The 16,196-nt window shown below is 45.1% G+C and overlaps 1 protein-coding gene across 12 annotated transcripts in view; it reads right to left on the reverse strand.

Annotated features, from left to right (window-relative positions):
• The window catches only part of MBNL3 (muscleblind like splicing regulator 3), a 94,911-nt gene that overhangs the window by 69,841 nt on the left and 8,874 nt on the right, over positions 1 to 16,196 (reverse strand). Inside the window, exon 1 of one of the 12 annotated variants that reach the window (XM_039572349.1) lies at positions 611 to 630. The exons of the other annotated variants lie outside the window; for them this stretch is intronic. The gene's annotated coding sequence lies outside the window, so the exon portion shown is untranslated. Of the gene's footprint in view, positions 1 to 610; positions 631 to 16,196 lie in introns of those variants that run through there. 12 annotated transcript variants of the gene reach the window in all.

Below are 16,196 nucleotides of genomic sequence, written 5' to 3' on the forward strand. Positions count from 1 at the left end.
GGAGACAGGAAAGGCCAAGGCTCATTAAGGCTTGTTCCCCACCACGTAATCATAAGAAATAGGATCAAGCAGATGTATCCCACAATCTATCTGATTATCCTACTCAGTGTTCGATAAACCCCCAAGGTCCCTGCCAATCAGATAAGTGTCCGCATGTGTTTGGGACAGCTGAGGGGAGGGAATGCTTTTACCCAACTGCCCTTCCTGGGATTCCTGTCAGGAATAACCATACGGGTATCTCCTAAGCTCCAAGCATGATCCTAACCCTCAAGCCAGGCACAAGAAATACAGAAACAGGAGCCCAGCTCAGCCATTCACTGTGCTGCAAGGCAGCCTGGGACTTTCAGGAGGTATCAGATATGTTCTATACACAGAGGAGACCAGCCCAGGTCCAGTGCTTCATAGGTGCCTTTGCCCAAGCACACACATTTGTGCCTGGAAAATTCCCACTCCAGACTTCTCAATCACAGAGCCTTCTGCTCAAAGAGACAGGTTTTTCTCCAACAAAAAGGCACTTTCGCTGCAAGTCCCATATTATATCTTCTGTAAGCACATACATGCTCCTACACACACACAACAGCTGAAGGCACTCCAGTGTTAACTGCCCTACCTGGTCGCCAGAGGCCTGCAGAAAGAGAAGACAGCATTTGGACTGTAGTTTGAGTTCTTTCTTAGCTGGAAGAATTCAGAGAAAACAAAAAATTTTTCTTTTAACATTCTTTGTACCGAGAGCTTGGATAAGCCATAAGTAACTTGGCAGCAAAGCAGTTTGGTACAAACACAGCACACCAGCACACAATGCAGTCATCACAAAGCCACTGCTCTGGGCCAGACTAATTTTCCCCTTCGCACAGGGCAGGTCTCCAAAGTCTTTATGTTCCTACATTCGAGTCCATCTGAGTTACACAATGTGTTAAAAATGAGGACTCATGCACAATGAGGAAAACACCTATCATTTATGGGCTACATAGAAGGGCATACAGTGCACAAAGGTACTCAAAATACATTTGTCAAACAATGCAGGACTTAGGAAAAGTAAAATCTTGACTTATTTCTCAGCTCAGACCTGTAACAGTATCCTCAGGTTGCAAACCAAATACTCAATGACAGAAAGGCTGGTAACAAAAGCATCCAATGTATTTAGAATATTTTTCTTTCAGAATTAAAATAAAGAAGTTAGAACATGTAGGAAAGCGGGAAAACCAAATATAGTGACAACTGAGAGCATATTTTCCAATTCCGTATGCCAGTGAAAATCCAGAGCAACCTAGTCCCAAACCCCAAAGGCATTATCATTGCACAGGTAGTCATCATTTTGACAGGAAAGATGCTCTAGTCCTGTCAGACTGGGACCCTGGAAACAGGGGCTCAAATGCTGTTGCAGCCACAGGTGCCACAAGTGACAAGTCACTTAATCCCTCTGCAAACTGGGGTTGTTACTTTCCCATCTCTCAGTGATGTCTGGCAGATAAAATGCAGGAACTGCAATCAGGCATTAAGAAACTGCTGCAGTAAAGGCTGCACAAGCACCAGATGAACAGATACATTTCAGACCCCACAGCCATTACAGTATGAAGCAGGATACAGGAGGGAGAGTAGAAGTCATGCACATGCACAGAGATCTGCCCCATTAATCCAGCAGGCTACAACAGGATGAAAGGCACGTCCAACAGTTCCAATCCTGCTTGTGCAGCAACCACCCTCCCAGCATCCAAGGGAGGCACTGCTGTAGTACTTACAGGGGAGCAGCCAAACCAAAAGGCACCTGAAGGTGTAAGGGCTAGTTCTGGCAGCGTACTTTGGCACCAAGCACCACCCACTCAACTCTCTGTCCAGTGCCCCTGTGGGAAACAGGGTTTAGGGGTGCATGCAGAGAGAAGCCAACACAGCTAAGCCCTAAAAAAGGCAAGAGGAAGTCAAAGTTACCCTTGAAGCACTTCCCAAGCCATTCAGAGTTAGTGTGTTGGCATCTCCCGCCTTCCATGCACCCCAAAATCTGTTATTCATTACTCTTCATCTCACAGCCAGGTGGACGAAATCAACTTTTCAGGGAGTGAATATCCTCTGTTTTCCCTGAGATGCCCGAGTCATTGACACCAACTGAAATCCTCAGATCTTCAATTATCTCATTACCCTCCTGCATCCGTAACACCACAACGTGTAACTTCTCTCCCCTGTGGAAGTCTTAGTGACCTGAATTATTTTCAATTTCCCCCTTAAGGCCTGTGTGCATGCTTTTCTTCAGAAAGCATCTGAATCAGCATGAAACCTCTGAATCAAAAACAGGAACCCAAGAAGGTGGGCAGATGTACAAATGAACAGTGCCTACCATGTGCCTCATCCTTCCTGCCACCAGTCCGCAGATCCCAGCCACATGCAAACACACAAGCACCCACCCCTGTGCAGTTGGGTGTCTGTCCAAGCTGAATTTTAAAGAAGGCGGCAAAAAACCCCTAAGTAGGGATATATTCTGTTAAACCTTGAGCTCACACTCTGAACACTATCCATTAATGCACTTCTGTCCCCCCACCCAAGAGAAGGAGCTTGGGTGATGGCAGAGGGAAGAGGGGATAGACGGCAAGTGAAGTCTTTGTTTTAATTGGCTGCTGTTAAGAACATTAGAAGGATGTTTGAAGGAGAATGATTAAGGACAGAGTGCAGAGGAGGTACTCAGAGGTGTCCAACAAACTGAATTTATGATGTGGCTTAGCAATCCATCACCTGGCTATCATTCCTATGTACATGCACATACATAAGCCTCAAAATATATTTAGCTCAGGGGGTCTGGAAAAAAACAGCTGTTCTTGCAACCCCAGCTAACAGTACTTTGCTCCTTATAATGCTACAGAAGCAATCTTTTTCCAACAAGGGAAGAAGATCAGATATAAAGGATAAATTGTTTTAACTTTGTTTAACTTTGTTTACTAAATCCATACGAGGGAACATATGCGTACAGCACCAACTCAGCAGTGGAAATTTGGCTCCCTGCAATTCCGTTATATAGATGCATTTTTTCCAGAGGAAGTCCAATGGTCTTGTTTGTTTCCACCACTAACAGAGGAGTTCAATGAAATTTTCTATTGGGAAAGTCTAATGAGGTCAGAATAAGAGAACAGAGTAACAAGGAAGGAATGTCATTGCATTTTATTTTTAGAAGAAGGATAAAGGTGGGACCTCACAAGAAGCAGGGGCTGGGCCTGTTTTGGTACAGAGGGCCAGGCTGGAATGCTTGGTCCTGTGAGCCTAAGGGGGTTTAGAGCTTCCTTTTTTTTTTTTTTGCAACAAAGGCTCCCTTGCCAAAATCAGTGAATGAGTAGAGGGGTCCAGCTAGGAGAAGAGCAGAGTGATGCCTGGGGGTGCACAGACAGTGGGGTGGCAACAGCCCTGGGGAATGACTGAGAGGCAGTTCTCAGGCATACTCCCCTCCCCAACCTCTTCCCCTTTCTTTCCTGGGAAGATGAGTCCCTTGAGCAGCTCCACTGATCTGTGGATCTCTCACTGCAATTTAAAGGGAATCCAAGTTACAACAGGGTAAACATGGAGGGAATCAAGAGCAAGAAAAGCTCAATGCAGAAGTGCAGAGGGGCACATGGCTCTGCAAAGGGGGCAGTCATGACTATGACAGGAAACAGGATTGACTGTTGTTAAGGCTGGATGTCAAAACCCAGAGAGGCCACCTCAAGCAGAGGAGATGGGCCAGAGTAAGGCTGTGAAAAGGAAGGAATAAAGCTAAATTAAAGAACAGAGGCAGAGCGGAAAGGGGCTTGACTGGGATAAACAGGTAAGGAGGAAAAAGGGTGCATTCAAGAGCAAGCAGGCCGTGGTCTATTTTCTGGCATCAGCTAATCTGATTGGCACAGAGATACAAGAAATAGAGGCTTAAATAGCTCATGGGAGCAGACCTTCAGCTGGGGAAAGCCATCATCATACTCAGCAGTTAGTTCCTTTGCAGGCTCTGCCCCCAAACCCCAAGTGCAGAGCTGACCCTGCTGAGCACAGCCAGTGCAGAACAAAGGAGCACAAGAGGAAGTGTCTTTCCAAGGGTTAACAGACAGCAGAGAACAAGCTGTTCCATGCAGACGGAACTGGGACTTGCCACATACACCATGCAGACACTGCTCTGCCAGGATCACCAGAGCTCAAGTGCAGGAGCAGCCAGCTCTGCCTGCTAGGAATGAGACTACAAGGAGTTTCACCTTAAAAATGTGCAAGGACAGCATTAACCCAGGGGAGTATCATTTAGGGAACATTGAGGCATCTGAGAAGACCAGAGACTAGCATCTCTGTTCTGCCTCCCAATATTATCTCTAGGAAAGGAGTAAGGGAAGACTCTTGAGAGGGAAAGTGTGCAGGACCAGGCATAAAGCACTCTTTCACCCTTCCTGTGCTGTCAAGTGCTGCAGGTTTCCGACTTGTGCTGAGTATGTAGGTGGAAACAACCCAGCAGACTGGAACCAGAACCACAGGAATGGTTCAGGGAGGGCAAGAAAATGCTCCTTGACAGGGAGTCATGAGAGGCTGGACTTCCCCTCCAGCACACAAACTCTCAAACATCATGTTTCAGAGTGGTGTGCTGTTTGTAGATCCTTCCTCTGCTCCTGTATACAGGCAGGTATGGGCAAAGAAGGCAGGAGCAGCAGGAGTGTGGAGGAATGACCCTCCTTCCAACTGGGCTACAGCTGGTGAAAACAATCCAGCAGCCTCCATAGATACCCAGGAGTAACAGCACAGCAGACATGCACAATCTCCCACCCTGGTGCTCCAGCCTCCCACTCCTTCTAACTCTGAGGACTCCCTAAGCATGCCACGGTTTGCCTGCTCACTATTCCCCATCCAACTCCTTGCTTAGTGCTTGCCCAGTTTCTGCAACACTTTTGAAAGCTTCATGTGCCCACAACACCTTTTGGCAAGGACTTCCAGAGCTCCACTATGAGGGGAAAGACCTCCTGTAAGTCCCCAGCCACAGTAATGCCCTTATGTCCCTGCCCTTCCCCTGTCTGATCTTAAGATATGCTGCAGACTGAGCATCAGTCTCTTCCCAGAGACACATGCTTTTTGGGACTTCTAGTATCAGCAATGAACTTAAAATCTATGTACAGCGGTTTACAAAGCTTATTTTTCTCTTAGATAAAGGGAAGTGGCAGAGTGGGAGGGACAGTAATTGCAGGATGAAATGACACAATTTCCAACCCTTTCTGGGAGCTGGAAACAGACAAGTCTCATTTCCAACCCCAGACTTGGGAGAAAGCTTGCAATTAGAAAAATTAACAGTGGCCTTGAATACAATGGCTACAGTTTAACTAACCTGGATTCAGGCTTTGTTAATCAAGAAGCCCTTCTGTAAACTACAGCACAAAGGCACTTTTCCAAAGATCAGGTTACCTCAGCCCAGCCACACCACGGTGGAAATTTTAGAGACCTTTATTTAAAAGCTCAAAAGAGTTCTTCACTGCTGAGACCACCCTATCTGCTCTTCACCCTCTGCTCTGCAAGGAGCAAGGTGAGCAGGTGCCTGGCTCAACCCATGGCTAAGGCAGGGCTTTGCAGTTAAGCAACAACAACTACGAATCGTTTCCAAGGCACTGATGACCAGCTGGGTGGGCTTACATCACATCCATGGACCTAATCAGCATCTCAACCTCTGGAACTACACAGCAGAGGCTGCACCAGGATTATAAAACAAAATGAGAACATACTCTTAAAACATGCATCTTTCAAGGGTCTGGAGAGCCTTACAGCTACATCTTCACAGCTAATCACATCACAGGTACAGGACAAGGTTAGCAAGTAAGTGCCCAGAGCTCATGAGCCAGTATATCCATTTTACCTAGCAGAGGTAGGTACCTTCCATCCCACAGTAATGTTACCTTGACAGGTGCAGTGCTCACAGTAAATACTATGACTGTTCCATATTCTGAATTATCCCTTTAGGGATGAAAGCAAAGATACATATTCAGGGAATGGATATTTCCTGCAGCCTCCTGCACAGCTCACAGCATCAGAAAATTAAGCTGACTGGAGGAGCAAAGCCTGATGCTGCTCCTATAGCAGAACTTGTTTGGTATCATTACTCATAGGACAGTTAAACTAGCGAGTTGGCTACTCTGGACTCTTTTCTGCTTATTTTTTTATGGATTATAGAGTAAAATATAAATTTCAAAGAAATGTCCTGGAAATGCCATGTGCCTAGGACACACCCATATATCCCTCTGTCAGTAGCACTGAGCCTAACTTTGCCCCTCTCCTTAAATTGTTACTCTTAACAAAATATCAACTGCATGCCTTCGCTCTTACTGACTAGCTGGAATACCACTGAAATGTAGTGGCAGTTAGTAAGTAGTATTTTGAACTCATGGGAAATGTTTTGTATGGCTGTACTTCCTGCAGGGGGTGGTTTTAACATGTTGTCCTTGCTCCTCTGGAAGGCTCACCAAGACCACATCAAACGTAGACATCTGTGCATGTGGATGGACCAAGGTCTAAGAAGTGTTATCAGACTACAAGGGAGCTATGAGGTCCAAATGGTCTCATCTCCATCCAGGCAGATGTTCAGCAATGTAGATTTATGCAGTTTTCCCATCATCCTCTTCTCTTCGCAGTTTTAATTGCTAGATCAGCACATCCCCTGAGCTCCACGCTATTTCTGCCCAGCCTGAGCTCTGCCTGCAGACAGGAGGGCTCTTTTTGTCTGGATCTTTGTTCTTTCAACATCATCTAAATACCACTCCCTTAATATCTGATTTAGTATTTCAACCCCTTTAATTACACACAGTGAGATTTTATCGGAAATCTGATTATTGTTTGAAAGTCTGAGCATTTCATCCCAGCCTCAGAATTGATCTATTGACTGCCTCTAAATCTCACATTTTAATTTAACATTTAACACTTTATACCCGCATTAATTTCATTTCCCATGATCAATATCAACAAACACCGTCTCTGGCTCTCTCCTGATAGAGAGACCTTGGAGACCCTGCTCTGCCAAACACTCAAGATAGCTTTGCTCTTGAACATGGACATTTATGGGGCTGATCTATCCAGTAGAAGAGGAAGGAAAAAACCCATGAGAAATAGCAGTAGTAAGTAGCAAGATTTAGTAAGCAACACCACCGGTCAAGATGCACAGGCGCAGACCTGGCCATGGTGGTGGCATGGGGACTGGCTGGGCCCCAGGACATAGGCAGCAGAGACTCCAGCCAGCTCACCATCCATCTGTCCCACTGCCACCTTGCAATTCCTGCTCACTCCAAACAGTGGGTGAGAGCTGAGTCTGTCCAAGAACTGCAAGCAAGCACTGGGCCACAGGAAATGCCCGACTGGCTTGGTATCTCCTGGCATTTAACCAGCCTGCAGGTCTAGTCCCCCTGTTTGCCTCCACAAAGCACAACAGGAAGAGCAAAGTGCCCCTCTGATCTCCAAGTCTAGCAGATCTCTTATTAGCAGACACAAACTGCACAGACTAATCATGGAAGACACTCATCATGCTGCTTTTCTATCCAGCCACTGCCAGTCTCAAAGGTGGCTGCTATACAGCACTGGATCCAGCTTTGCCAGGACGACAGTATCAGATCTCCTTTTCTAGGCCATGGGAAGCAGAACTGTCTGTGCTTGAAGAGGGTCGGGTCCTCCTTGTACCCCATCTGCAATGCATTTGTGTTGCGACTGGAGATGGAAGACGACATTGTCCCCACTACCGCAGAAAACAGCAGTATTTGTCCCTGAATAATTTCTCTAGCATATTAAGCACAAGTCATTCTTATGCAAAGACTGCCATGTACAGCTGCCAAGGTCAGTAAGACCTTGTTTTATTTGCTGCATAAGGGCTGGCTGCGCAAGTTTTAACTTGTACATATTTTTCCATGCGTTGTCTTAGATTTCCCTGCTGCTAGCGTCTATGCATCTTGCTGTCTGTTCAGTAGGTCATGCTACCTTCTCTGGCTGTTAATAATGACTACCCAATATCCAGTGCTCCAGACAGTCGAAGTTCCAGCAAACCAACTCTTACAGTATGTTTAATTCAAAAGACAGCAAGGACAACATTGAATAACAATTTTCAAGGAAAACATGCTCCACAGCTTTTGCTAACAACATCAATATGCTTCTATTTTCAGGGGGTTGTGACCTGCTATCCACTCACACAGACATCACTGTTCACGTTCTAGTATCTACATACAGATGATTATTTGTGCAAGGATTGCATTCAACCACATGGCACTACATGCATACACAGGCTCTGGATTACAATATCAGTGAGTGCAGTCTTCAGGAAGCAGCCAAGTACTGAAGAGCCTGGGTTTAATTAGATGACAGAATCTGAAAATAAGGCCCTATGTTTTTTAAACTGCAGACACATTCTTACAGACTACAGCCAATAGTTATACCTAGAATAAGGACTGTCCCTCTCCCCAGTTTGCTAAATCCTGTAACATTGCAGGTACAACAGTCAAATTTATTTGACTATTTATTATATATTCACACAAGAAAAAAATAGTATTTTGAAACTATACAATATCATGATACTGCAAAACTCAAAGTTCTTGACATTTAACCCAAGCAACTCCTTTGCAGAAGAACAGAATTAAGTCATCTCCCTGAGGTCAGTGGCCAGTTAGGAAAACTTTACAACAGCCTGCCCTGCTCAGGAAGCACCCTGCCTCACCCCAGCCTCTGAACCCAAATCAGTGGGGAGATGGCAAACAAAAATGTCTAACACATCCCCTGATCTGCCAGGAGCAGTGCAGCAGAGTCCCCCAGCAACTCATCTTTCTTGCTGGTTTATTTCCCCACACCTGATCCACCGCAGCAGCATTCAGTGCTGAGCTCCTGCTTATCAGTGTCTGATGCAAACAAGCTTCCAGCCAGTGAGGAGATCTGGTCTGGTGGGAACAGCAAGCCAGGACCCCAGAAAATAGCTCACACATCCTTCTTCCAGTTCAGAAATCAAGCTGTTTTAACTGTCTCACTTTGTTCCCCAACATTGCTTGAACCCTGTTCACAATTTACAGTTAACAACACTAATGTCACATCACCCTGAGGGCTACAAGCTCCTCGGGGTAGAAACCCTCTTCTCCTTTACCCTGCAGCAGTCTCTGGCCTTGGTAAAACTCCACAGTCATTGCCAGTAACACAAACCATCATTCAAACCTAAACACATCCTGGTGCCAGCAGTCTCGCAACTGGAGACAGGCAGCACTACAATGGGGCAGCACAGAGGGGTTAAGAAGCACTGCTGAAAAGGGATGCAAACAAGGACTCCGGGCTCTGAGCACGAACACTCTGCCATACAAAAGGTGAGCATCACTTGTGAGCAAGAGCTGTCTGGCTGAGCATACTGCCTTTGTTAACAGAGAAGGCTACATGATGGAGTGGGCTAATTAACTGCATTTTACTTTGGGAGACCCAGGCTTAAATCCTGGCTCTTGTCACAGTTGAAAATGAATTTAGGGACCAGAATAAAGGCCAAGATAATTTATTTTCTACAAAATCACCAAATAATTGCCCATCTCCTTACAGAGACGCCCAGAATTCTAAGCAAGGGCACTACTGCATATGCAGTTATTTCTCTAAATATAAAAGTTATTAAATGACTGATGTGAGTGGTGACTACAGCTATACGTGCTGCTTAGCTGGACCGAGCACCCCAATGTGATTAATCTCACCATTCAACATGGCCTGCGCCTCATGATGCAGTGCCACACAGGTTGCAGGTCCTACAGGGAGGGACACCACACCTGGCAGGATTTAAAATTCAATTTTCATATGGATTCATTTATCCCTTAAATTTGAAGGGCTAAAACACAGGTCTGGTGTAACTCTAGTTACTTCACTGGAAAACCACTAGGACTGGTTGTGGTCCAAGGGAGCTGAGGGTAATTTCCCCACTTCCTCCCGGCTGAAGGCTGCCCAGCAGAGCCAGGAGGGAAGCAAGTACTTACCCCATAAAGTAATTCTCTATTTTTATCACACTAAGAAAGTTTTTCATTTGGAAACTAAAACTCCTGCTTCAGGAAGAAGCTAAGCACCCTGTTCCTTTCTGATTTATACCACAGAAGTGTTCATCTAATCAAACAAGCCATTTTTTCTGAAAGGCTGAAAGGAATCATTGTGGAAAAAAATCAGAACAGCAGACCAGCTCCTGAAGGTCTCCAAGCAAGAAGTACATATAAATTACATTCCTGACCCTGGAGGTGGCATGTTCCTTCATACTACTGTTGGCAGTGTCACCTCACCCATCCCTGGTGTCAGAGCACTTCCGAGAGCAACATACTCAATGTGTAAGCAGCAGCTAATGATCATGAAGCACAGTTTTGGGCACAATATGCTGTTCTACCAAAGTATGGGGTTACTGCTTCTGAAGTGCCATCACCCTCCTCTTTCCTTCTCTCTCAAAAAAGAAACAGCCTCCAACAGCCTCAGCCACCAGCACAACTGAATTTGGGCAGGAAGCCACAATGGAGGTCAAAAGGAGCACAGAAACATTTTCTGAAGCAGCTTCCAGCACATAATGCTCCAGCATACAGCACAGCACTACGGCACCTTTCATCTGCACCAAGCAGGAGACCCAGACACTTAAACCCTCCAACACAACAAAGTGAGGGGTGGGTGTTGTCATCACAGTAGGGTTTTACACCAAGCCAAAGGTTTGTGTGGGAGGCTTCCCTTGAACAGCAGAAGAGGAAAGCTTAAGTCAGACTTCTATCCAAAAAGTCAGACTCAGGGGGAAGGGATCAGTCAGAAGACATCCATGAACTGGAGCAGCAGCCACAGTGTCCTGGGGCTCACAGAGAACTCAGGGGACCAGGAGGCCCCTGCTCCCAGGCACAGCAAGATTCCCAAGACCAACCCAAATTCTGCAAGTCAGGGTCATGCATCTCCCCCCACTGTTATCTTTAAATCCTCTTTACTCTGCAGAGCTATTCTCCACCCTCCTTCTCTTTTAATCAGGCCTGACCTACAGATGTCAGCCTCATTTCAGCTAAGTCAACACAACTGCCACATCTAGGATGCTGTTACAGAAAAAACCTTACTTACACTCTTGGCTGGATTCCAGAGTCTACTTCTTGGTCTAGACCTGACCTCGTTCCTTTTCTGCAAGCTTAATCCTATACCTTAAGGGCACAGCGAACACACAGGACTCCAATGTGGGCCTATCTATGCTCAGTCTCCCCTTCAGCCTGCTGAGACTCTTTTGATCATCCTACACAAATACCAACAATTATTGACAGGAGGCTCCCTCAGAACTGATTGTTCTTAAAAACCACATGTGTTCAAAAGCCAAAAAGCAAACAAAACACACAGTACTTTCTGAAAGCTGAATCCTTACCCTAGAGCTCACCCAAAAGGACATGAACCTTAAATCAACAGTCCCCAAAGTTTTCTCAGAAGCAGCTCTGGCCTCACACTGAAACCATAGCCAAGTCTGGTATATCCAGCTTCATCTAAAGGTGACAATAAAAGAGTTGGGGATGAAACCAACCTTAAAAATAATTTATTTCCAATGCCTCTGTCATGGGCAGGAATACCTTCCACTAAAACAGGTTGCTCAAAGCCCCATCCAACCTGGCCTTGAACACTTACTCATCCTCTGTCAGAAACAGAAGCCAGGACACCAGTTGAACACGAAGGACTTCAACCAGATACCACATCACCCTCTGACAGCACCTTACCAAGCACAGCTCAGTGACCTGCTGCAATGGTACAAAGAGCGAGCTGGCTTATGGCTTCTTTATATTGCCACACATGGCCTGGTCCCTGCTGTCCCCACTCCATGAGGCCAGTATGCAGGAGGCACAGGCTAGAGATGGATGGACAACAGCTTGTCCTTGTCCTATCTTGCCCAAAAATACATACAAACAGGGTGTCAACACTGAGCAGGATCTAGCTCCTGCACTCCACCTTGTGACCCAAAAACCTCGACTCCAGTCACACATCAGTAGCAGCAGTAGGAATATCAAACCACAAATAAGATATTAGTAGCTAATTTGTTATCTGCTTATTCCAAGAAGGCAGCTAGCTGTGGATTCAACCTTCAGGCAACAACACAGGGTTTTGCTAGCTCTCAAAAACATTTGCACAGTGGTCTGTTAAGTGTTTGTGGTGGATGTTCAAAACCCCAGTTATCTGTATCTGACACAGTGCTAAACCAATACTCCCCTAGTTCACAGGAGGTGTAAAAGCAAAACTCCATCAAGGCTAGGAGGAGCCTTTGGATCAAATTCTCTGAGCTCTGAAATAGTCCTTGAATATATGCTGCAAGAAATCCTCTATACAAACACACCTTTCATATCACAGGAGGAGGAGGGGAAGGAGAGAAAAAGAGATTAAAACCGAAAGCCAGATTCTCAGGTAACAGAAAAATCAGAGGTTCTCCCTCAGTTTACAGTACCACAGATTTGAGCCAAAAATGCTTTAAAGTCCTTTTATAAAATATTTTAACCTGTCTTTCTACCTGCTATGCATGCAACCTAGGCAGTGCTTTTTAGAGAAATTATTTATTCAGCTTTACAGTGACTAACCTGAATTTCCAGACTGCTTCAAAAGAAAAACTGAAGCATTTCTTTACAAAAGGCAAAGAACATTAGACTTCTTCCCTTGTTTTTCCCTTTTCTTTTTTCCTCCACCCTCAGCTGAAACATCTCTACCTCTCATTTAATAAATAAACAAATTACACATCTTTCCATAAAAATATGCTCTTCCCTTCATCTCCATGCCAAAAATGTGCTGACAATTTTTTCTATTCTTCTTTGCTGAAAACACGCAAAATGGAGTAAATTCCATCCTTTTTTTAAAAATTGATTTTTCAGTTTAGCTACCTACTTGAAAAAAAAAAACCCAGCAAGTCTTACATCACTAGCTTCAGTCTTACAACCCGGAATAAACTGAACACCATGCTGAAAAGCATGGGATTACCACTGTCTTGGCATTAGTGGGATACCCTAGGAAAAACAGCCACAGTCAAAAGGAAATTACAGGGTCAGTGAAAGTGGCCACCCTGTTGCATGAACTGCCTCAATGTTACTTCCGTAAGTAGCATCACACTTACATACAATTAAGGCTCTAATCCAAGCCCTCAAATGAAAGACCAGGTCCAGAAGGCATGGACTCACCAGGATACACTTCCTGGCACCCAGGGTAGGTGTCCTGAGGACACAGAGCTCAGGTAGCACACACCTCTCTTCACCATGCCTTCACTATGTGCCTGCCACAGGGGAAGCAATGTTGCAAACAGCAGATCTGGTTTAAGGCAACGTTTAAGGTTCTTAAAACTGCATTTCATCAGGAGTAAGCTCTAATTCTGGGAGGTGGAGGGCAGATGTACATTTTCTTGGGTGGAGACGCCCTCTACTCAACCCAGCCTAAGACCTTCACTTACACAGGGCTGTGATTAGGGGATTCAGGTCATAAGCAAGCAGATCTCATGCTTTAATTCTCTCATTTTGGTTGTCTGGATCTCCAGGATGAGCAACATCACATTCCTACAGAAACCTAAACTCATGTGCACCAGCTCTCTCCCTCAGAAGAGGGGAATACATGAGGTTGATCGTGATAACCTCCCACCCAAAGATGCTGGATGTGCCACGGCATTCTCTTCCCACATTGAAAGCTCCCAACAACAATCCTAAAGCTAGTCTTGCCTCCTCACCTCCACAATCCAGCTAACAATACTACATCAAATTCATTGATACCATTGCATTTGTACCTCCCCTCTGGTAAACCATCTAGAAAGTTGTGTATCCAAAACTACAGCAGCCTGAACCCTCTTGCACACTTTCAGTTTCCTCCTTAGATCACCTTACTGAGAATCTCTTTTGCAACACAGGTTTAAGACCATCCTAAAACCACCCACGCAAGGATAGTAGATTGCAGCCCTTGTTTCACTCTCCTGTAAGCATCATGCAGGATTAGTCCCTTGCTAAATGATCTGGGACTATGGTAACATGCTCCCAGATTTGCTATTTATTTGTAGCAGCTTTCACTACCTGCAAATGCTGTCCAAAAATACAGAAGAAAAATGTGTGCCCTTGGGAGCTCATAGTCTAAAGGCAGAGGTCAGGAGAAACACTCTGTTCTTATTACTGCAGTTCTACAGAGAGCTGGGGAAAAAAAAGAAGCCACATCCGTATGCTTCTCAGAAGCAGATTATGGTTAATAATACAAAGATTACTGATATTAAATGAATTTAAATTCATTCATCTATCATTCAGAATATTAAGGTTTTTTACCTTCCTCCCAGAATCACTCCCATTTGTAGTCAGCCTCACTGTCTGCCTATCACAAAGTTATTATATTTGTACAATAATCACCACAGTGGACTTCTCCCCCTTGACAATTTTGTTGTATTAGGAGTCTTATAAAATAAAGTATTTGTAGTGTTAGTTTAACCTAAAAAAACAGGAAGATAGGATGCTTACAATTGCTGCTTAAGTCTGTGAATAAGTTTCTGCAATCCTAATGGGTTCTTTGCCTATCAACAGGCAAGGGGAAAGTCTCACTTGTGCTGCAGTAGTGTCACTCCCACAGATGGAAAAAGTGGTCTTCAGCCCTGGGCTTTGCCAGGGAGAAGGAGCTGACACTCGCCAGCGCAGAACATGCCACAGCACTAGCACGTGTCGCAGGCACACGGGACCAACAAAAAAGTGTCTGTTGCTGGTGACCAAAACTTGATTTTAAATTCGAGTTGCTCCTCACTAACATTCAGATTCAAACTGAAGACACTGCTCTGCACTACCCCACTAGGAATTTAATGGTTTTACAGCCAGCACCAGCAAACTGAAGATAGAGAACAGTTAACAGCAGCAAAGCCAAACACAGATTTATTTTCATGAGAAAAAACTCCTTTTGAAATTTAAGTTTCAGTTCAGTTGTAAAATCCCTCTCCCCAGTCATCACGACAGAGAAATATCTAAGGATGCTCAAAAGAAAGCCATCAGACAAGCAAGACACCAGTCAAGTTTGCTGCTGAACATCATGAATGATTGTGCTAAAAAAACATCTCACAAGTGTTTGAATCTACATTTTACTGAGAGAGAGGGAACTCCATGTCAAAAAACCTGCAAATCACTGCCACTCAGTCCCAAATCTGGCATGCTTGGCTGGACTGTGGCATTCCCCACTTGCTCTCCTGGTCCCTACATTGGGAAGTCAAGCCAACACATCCACATACTCACAAAACTGAAATCAGTGGGCAGTTATCTGAAATACAATGTATGGTGAATTGCCGCTGCATGGGATCAGTCCAACTCAACTGTCCAGTCCTTTTTGAAACAAAAGGGAATTACTGCTGCTAAAAGGCACCTGCCTTAGCTCACAGCCTTATGCAATGGATGCTCTAAGCATTTTTCTAATTAGTACATAATTATTAGAGTGTTTTATTGAACCAAAAAACCCCAGCACCTTGCAAAAGGTCACCAGTGACTGACTCAGCCTCACCCATGCAGACACTCTCCTACAGCACTGGGCATCCTCCAGCTCCACTTTCACCACCTTTTCCAGCTGACCCAAACACAGGCAGCATCGGCCCAGGCATCATTCCTGCCCTCTCCCTCAGCCAGGACAAGCATTCATGAGACTGACAAAGGAGAAGGAAGAGGACAGCAGCAGTGAGGAAAGAGAACACATTTTTCAGTGCCAAAAACCATATGAAGTGCATGAAAGAGGAGGCTTAGCTCCTCATGGCACCCATGAAGCCAAAAGCACTTGGCACAGCCTGGGAGCTCAAGCAGCCAATGGCTCTGCCTTGGCAATGCCCCATTGTCAAGAGGTTTCCACAATTCTCCCAAATACACACGTTCCCCATAAAAAGTTCCAAGACCTAGGGGAAAACTTTATCATGTAAGCTGGCATGCAAAATGGTGTCACCACCCAACTACGGGCATCTACAACAGTCTCTACACGTGGGCCGAATTCAGAAATCCAGGTATCTCTAGAAAAACAACACAGGTAGCACTGTACAGAAAATAAATAAATCTGTTATTAAGCACACCAGAAGCTTCCCTGTACCTTATGAATAGATCTCAAGGTCTTGTCAGAAGGATAACCTTCCACCTAACATAGGGCACAGAAAGAATTTGGCGTTTGGCAGCAGCATCCTCATTCCAACCTTGGTACCTGAGTGTCAGCTACTGAATGAGTCATATTACAACACAGTCACAGAGCTGGAGAGTCCTCAACCCAGCAAGTCTCTCCCTTCAGCAAGG

The sequence above is a fragment of the Corvus cornix genome, chromosome 4A, assembly GCF_000738735.6.
Source record: "Corvus cornix cornix isolate S_Up_H32 chromosome 4A, ASM73873v5, whole genome shotgun sequence".
NCBI lineage: Eukaryota > Metazoa > Chordata > Aves > Passeriformes > Corvidae > Corvus > Corvus cornix.